The sequence below is a fragment of the Lithobates pipiens genome, unplaced genomic scaffold (assembly GCF_037356315.1).
Source record: "Lithobates pipiens isolate NorthernLeopardFrog02 unplaced genomic scaffold, aLitPip1_a1.2 Scaffold_16, whole genome shotgun sequence".
Taxonomy (NCBI): domain Eukaryota; kingdom Metazoa; phylum Chordata; class Amphibia; order Anura; family Ranidae; genus Lithobates; species Lithobates pipiens.
In genome coordinates, this window is record NW_027507748.1 from 65,095,400 (window position 1) to 65,102,521 (window position 7,122).

At 40.5% G+C, this 7,122-nt stretch overlaps 1 long non-coding RNA gene across 1 annotated transcript; it reads left to right on the forward strand.

Annotated features, from left to right (window-relative positions):
* Nucleotides 1–2,393: 2,393 nt before the first annotated feature.
* Nucleotides 2,394–4,514, forward strand: LOC143981855 (uncharacterized). The gene is made up of 3 exons (XR_013274371.1): nucleotides 2,394–2,542; nucleotides 2,820–3,249; nucleotides 4,284–4,514. It is a non-coding gene; the product is annotated as an uncharacterized LOC143981855 (long non-coding RNA).
* Nucleotides 4,515–7,122: the final 2,608 nt, after the last annotated feature.

A 7,122-nucleotide genomic window follows, 5' to 3' on the forward strand; every position in this document is an offset into this window, starting at 1 on the left:
GACACGTGGCACTGAAACGTGGCACTGATGACAGATGGCACTAATACGTGGCACTAATATGTGCCACCGATGACAGATGGCACTAATACATGGCACCGATGACGCGTGACACTGATGACAGATGGCACTGATAAGTGGCATTGATGACACGTGACACTGACAACAGATGGCACGTGACACTGACAGGTGGCACTGATGACAAATGGCACTGATACATGGCACTGATGACAGATGGCACTATGTGGCACTGACGACACGTGGCACTGGGGGCAGGTGGCACTGGGGGCAGGTAGCACTGGGGTGGATGGCACTGGGGGCAGGTAGCACTGGGGTGGATGGCACTGGGGGCAGGTAGCACTGGGGTGGATGGCACTGGGGGCAGGTAGCACTGGGGTGGATGGCACTGGGGGCAGGTAGCACTGGGGTGGATGGCACTGGGGCAGATGGCACTGGGGCAGATGGCACTGGGGCGGATGGCACTGGGGCGGATGGCACTGCTGGGGGTGGATGGCACTGCTGGGGGAGGATGGCACTGCTAGGGGAGGATGGCACTTTATTTTATTTTTTAAATTTTTTTTCTCTCACAGGCAGAACGGCTGCCGCTGCAGCCGTTCATCTCTCCCCTCTCGCACTGTCTGTGCGAGGAAGGAGAGCGGCGCTGAGAGATGATCTCACATGGCAGATTCTCCAGATGCAGGGCCCCAGATACATTTCAAATCATGTATAACATCAAGTGTGGGGAATAGAGGTGACATAATGCACATAATTATTAAAATAAAGACACTCCACACCAAATTCAAACAAGCACAGATTTATTGTGCCAAACCAAAAAAAAGGAATGGTTTCATGCGTGTACCCGTTTCTTGAAAATATAAAGTTTCAAATACAAAAATATAATATAAACTCTTTTTACAAAATAACTATGTAATTTGTACAGTAGTAGTGCAGCCAAAACATTGCCTACACATGGACAAGAACACTATAGGCGTTATTTATGATAGGCAAATCCACTTTGCACAAGTGCACTGAAAGTGCACTTGGAAGTAGTTGTTCTAGATCTGAAATGAGGGGAAGCTCTGCTGATTTTAACAACCAATCATATGCAAGGTAAAATGCTGTTTTTTTATTGTCCTTGCATGCCCCCCTCAGATCTACAGCAACTGCACTTCCAAGCGCACTTGTGCAAAGTAGATTTTCCTTTAGTAAATAATCCCCTATAGGTATATAAAACAAAAGTTGCATGTGCAAAAAAGAACCAGGGTATGCATGAAAAACAAGCTAAACGTCTAAACCCATTCAAAATGTAGATAATTGCTCAAGGATCTCTGAAATTCTGCGTGGAAAAGAATTCAGGGTAGTGCGAACATTCTCAACGTCAGCATGTAATGACTTTAAATCTGCAATAATTCGGTTTGCTGATGTACTACTGTCAGAAGTTGAGCTGCTTGAAGTAGATGATCGAACAGCTATAAAAAAAACAAAAACTTAAATAAAAATTTTGAAAATAAATTTCAAAAATACAGCTCATTTAAACAAAAATAATAAAAATATAATTTACCTGAAGTGGACACATGGCTGCTCTCATCTTCAACAGGCGTCAGTACGATTACAGTTGTGTCTGTTGCCATGTCAGTCTGTGCACTTGTCTGCTCCACATCCTCATGTACTATTTCCACCTCTCCATGTTTCTTTTTTCGGCTTCCTATTAAATGCAATATATATATATATATATACTTTTAGGTGCAAGTCAAGCATTGCAATACCATTGTTACATTTTCAAACATAAAGTCAAGCAACCTACTGCAATTCCCAAGTAAAATGAGTGAAAGCAGACACGCACATAAAGATTGCATATACAGAACATAACACTCAGAAAATATGAGTGTTATGTTCTGTATATGCAATCTTTATGTGCGTGTCTGCTTTCACTCATTTTACTTGGGAATTGCAGTAGGTTGCTTGACTTTATGCATACAAAAACATAATAAATACATGCACACCAAAAATAAAGTACTTACTTTTGTCGATTATTTTGTTGATCTTTCTAAGCTGACTTTCTTCTCTTAATTTCAGGTCAGACCATCGCTTTCTTAACTGGTCTTTTGTGCGTTCACTGCCATGGCGTTTGCGTAAAACATGTTGCACCTTCTCTAATATTGCATCTTTGCGTATGTTCATGTTGCTGTATACATGCTCACGACAATCATAATCCTTCTTCTGCAGAATATTCACCATGTCCACCATCTCCTCGAAAGTCATATTGCTGGCTTTCGTCCTTCTTCTTCTGGTGACTGCACTTACTGGCCGACTTCCCTCCACAATCTCCTCTCTTTGTACTATCTGGGGCCCTGCATGTGGAGAATCTGCCATGTGCTCTGCCATGAGGTCTGCAACTGTGCACTGTATTAAAGAAGAGGTGTGGCTTGTACAAGATACATCGCATGTGATAATACGAACGTCCGCGGTTTCGTGACGTCACGTATGAAAGAATATTCGAGTAATATTCGTTTGATAGACGATAATACAAACGGAGATACCTGAGGTAAGTTTGATCTGGGGACTATACTTTGATTATTTAATGTGCCCGTGGATGTGTGTGTGATTGATGTAAATACCTTTGATTGTGTTATTGTATTGTATTATTGCTACACTACAATTTTTGTATTATTGTATTGTATTATTGCTACACTTTAATTATTGGAGCTGGATGTTCTAAATGGCCATTTGTCCAATTCTAGACATGTATTATAAAACTTTAAGCATGTAATTTAGATATATATATATATATATATTTAATTCATGTTTTTTTTTATTTAAAGGACAATGGCTTCCAAATTTACATCACCCGATTTCCTACCCCAATTTATCGACAAATACCGTGAATTATCCTGCCTATGGGATGTGAGATCCAGAGATTATTCCAATCGTTATAAGCGTGATGAAGCTTTAAAAGAACTCAAAGAGTTATGCAAAGCAGTGTGTATTGAACCAACTGAAGATTATGTAAAAAACAAAATTGCAAACTTGCGCACTGTGTTTAAAAAGGAATATAAAAAAATACAAGCCTCCAAAAAATCTGGTGCAGGAGCTGAGGATGTATATGTGCCACGTTTGTGGTACTTCAAAGACCTCATGTTCCTAGCTGATTCCGATAATCCCAGAGAGTCCCATTGTACTCTGGAAGCAAGTGGCCCATCAGACTCCGGTGCATTATCTGAAGCGGAGGATATATCCCAAACACAGACACAGGTAACTATATGTTGTATATTCTTTATTTAAACAACTGGCAATAGGGTAGTGAAGAAATTGTGCACTACTGTACTTTTTTGCATGAATATTTTTAAACTGAAAGTCTAACCAAAACTTCTTCCACTGTCTTCCACTGTCCCCAATCCATATTATCTAAAGCTAGATACAATCCTGCCATGCAACTGCCCCCCTGCCTACAAAATAATCAGTATAATTTTGTCGATTCTGACGTGCACTGGCAGTTGGTAAGCTAGGCCTTGCAGGAGCTAAATTTTGCAAACCAGTGCTGTCGTTTCGCCAGTCACCTGGTACAATTGTCCCACTGGTAATGTCTTCCATATCAACTGCAGATGTTGGCATGTATGACACTGTTGTGCTTCGTAAAAAATTGTGTAGCATACAACAGCACTTCACGATGATGTCCACTTTTTCCACTGCTACATTCATAGCAGTGTGGAAGATTCTGAATCTGCTGGCCATAATGCCAAACGCATTTTCAACCACCCGTCTTGCCCTGGACAGACGATAATTGAATATCTTCTGTTGAGCTGTTAAATTACGTAAGGGATACGGTTTCAAAAGATGTTCATGCAAAGCAAATGCGTCATCCCCAATAAAGATGAAATTTAGTCCTTCCACGGTTTCACTTGAAGATGGAAGATGCAAAACACCTCCTTTCAGTCTGTTTAGGAATTCACTCCGCTGTATTACTCCTCCATCTGAGTTTCTACCATTTTTCCCTATGTCCAGGTATATGAATTCATATTTTGCATTGACGATCGCCATTAATATTATGCTAAAGAACCCTTTGTAGTTGTAATAGTAGGATCCTGAATTGGCTGGTGGGATGATCCTTACATGTTTCCCATCTATTGCACCACCACAATTCGGGAAATTCCACATATCCTGGAATTCTTTAGCAAGCTCTTTCCATTCCTGGGAATTTGTGGGAAACTGTTGCCAAAAAAGACATAGGAATATTTAGCATTCATGGTAATTGATTTATTAATTACTTTTTACATTATTTTCTATAGGATACTCCAAGCCCAGTACCAGAGCAGCCAGGGCCATCGGGTCTGAGTGTTCAGAGGGGAAAAAAAAGGAAGACTTCAGATTTTGACACTTCCACTTTATTAAGGAATGCATCATCCATTATGGAACAAAAGGATGATGAGTGTGATGCTGTGGGTTATCTTGTTGCACACAAGTTACGCAGGATGACTATGCAGCAGCGTGACTTATTTGAACCTCTGCTGCATAAAATGATGGCCATTGGACTTAAGGGGCATCTTACCACAAACACCGATGTTATAGGGTATCAAGGTTGTACATACCATCAACCTGTACCATCTGTCCCAAACTGGCAGACATCCCAACAACATGGAACCACGAGCTGGCCAATGAACCAGGAACACCATCAAGGTCCTTCGTTTCGTGATCCCCATTATACGAATTTGTGAATAAAAAAAAATTTCTTTACTGTTCTTGTTAAAATTAAAATGGTTATTGTTGTTAAATAAAAAATAGATTCTGTTTCAAAACGTCTCTTTTTGGAAATGGTGTACTTCTTGTTATGTATTTTCTTAGAAGAAATTGTGTTTTTGGCCATTTTAGACACATTGTTGATTTTACATATTTAAACTTTGTTTCATTTTTAGTCATGTAATAGAACTCTGACAGTTCACCATGTTTTCATACCTTTAAATACTGTGGTTGGAGCACTTTTATTATGGCCTCACACGTCTCCGGTATAATTCGACCTAATGATTGGGCAGAAATTCCAGTTGTAAACTTCATGTCCTCAAAAGACCTGCCTGTAGCCAAGAAACGGAGGGTTGCCATGAGCCTCTCCTCTGCGCTGACAGCCTTTCTCATACAGGAGTCTTGTTTGGTGATATGTGGCCGCACATGCGATAACAGCATCTCAAATGACTCCTGTGTCATCCGTAAATAATTTCGATAATCCTCAGGATTATTTTCCCTCAGGTTTGACAATAGATTTACATGTGAGAATTTCTCACGCTGCAGGAGCCAGTTTTTTGTCCACACTCTGCTCTTCCTTCTTTTTCTTCTTTTTTTCTTCTCTTCCTCCAAGGCTATTATTGCAATTACCATGGCTGCCATTTTCTGCTTTCTATTGTACCTCTTGAATGGCATTTTCTCAGAACGTATGAATGTGCAATGCGCGAAACGACCGCTCGTTTCGTACTCGGCGTGACCCGATTTTGTACAGTAGGGGGTGTGGTTAAAAGGTTAATAAATATTACATCACTTCCTCTATTGTCAAGAAAACATAGTGTTTTAACGTACGATTTTCGTACTTAATTGATGGCACATTCGCATGTTGTTGTGAGTGCCGCTTTCGTTTATCGCTCGACGGGTCGTTCGGAATTCGCATCGTGCATGGCCGGCATTAAACTAAAGACTAAGCCCCTGTACACACGGTCGGAGATTTCCACAACCAAATCCGTCGGAATTTTGCCCGTCGGATTTTGCCCGTCGGATCTTGTCCGAAACTGTTGCATACACACGGTCGGACAAAGTTGGCAAAAAATCTGATCTTTCAGAACGTGATGACGTAATTTCGTTACGATGGGACTATATTCAGGCTAGTAGCCAATAGCTTTGATGTAGGAATTTGATCTGAGCATGCGTGGCACTTGGTCCGATCAAAATTCTCTACACATGATCGGAGTATGTCTGATTGGCCCAGTTGGTCGGGAAATATTTCCAACATGTTGGAAAATTGGGTCCGACGGATATTCCGACGGAATCAGTCTGATGCATACCACACACAGTCGGATTATCTGACGAAACGGTCCGATAGGACACATTCCGACGGATTCTCCGACCGTGTGTACAAGGGCTTAGACTAATGTGCACAACCAAAGTGAACAGCTAAAGCAAATCCATGCAGACCAACAGAAGCTGCCAAACATAAAAAAGTGTTCCCACACAAAAAGCAATCAAATAAAAATAAATATGTGGTGCTAACTGCAGTAAGTAAAAGTGAGTGGTCAAGCTGAATAAAATAAATAAACAAAAAAAATCAGCAGTGTAACATCACCAGACTGACTAAATCCATATGATAAAAGAAACCAATAATAATCAAACATAACCAATATAGCTCTAAAAATGCATAAGAGTGGATAGCAATCACAAAGCAAAATAAATAACCAAAGTCAGGTGATGTTACACTGCTGATTTTTTTTGTTTATTTTATTCAGCTTGACCACTCACTTTTCCTTACTGCAGTTAGCGCCACATATTTATTTTTATTTGATTGCTCTGAAAAAGTTACTTTCTTATTTTATTTTGGGCATATTTGTTTCTTGGGTAGTTGTTAATAAACTTCCTCACATCACTCCACATCACCCCATAATATTGGCACCTCCATTGTCTGTTAATATTGAATTGAAGATGCCATGCTCCTTGTCCATAGTGGTGCACAGATTGCATTCTCTCGTGCGCCAAGATCGCTACAGTAAATGGGGGACTTGCGCTCTGTTCCTGGTGCACCATTTCGTAAATAGGAAAATGTGCATTGCACCTCTCTGTGCACCGCTACTGCTTTCATAAATCAGCCCCAATGTGGCACAAAATTGTGAAGTGGAAAGAAAATAATAAATGGTTTTCAAAAAAGAGTGAAATTCTTGCCCATTCTTCTTTGCAAAATAGCTCAAGCTTGGTCAGATTGGATGGAGAGCGTCTGTGAATAGCAATTTTCAAGTCTTGCCACAGATTTTCAATTGGATTTAGGTCTGGACTTTGACTGGGCCATTCTAACACATGAATATGCTTTGGTCTAAACAATTCCATTGTAGCTCTGGTTGTATGTTTAAGGTCATTGTCCTGCTGAAAGGTGATCTTCTG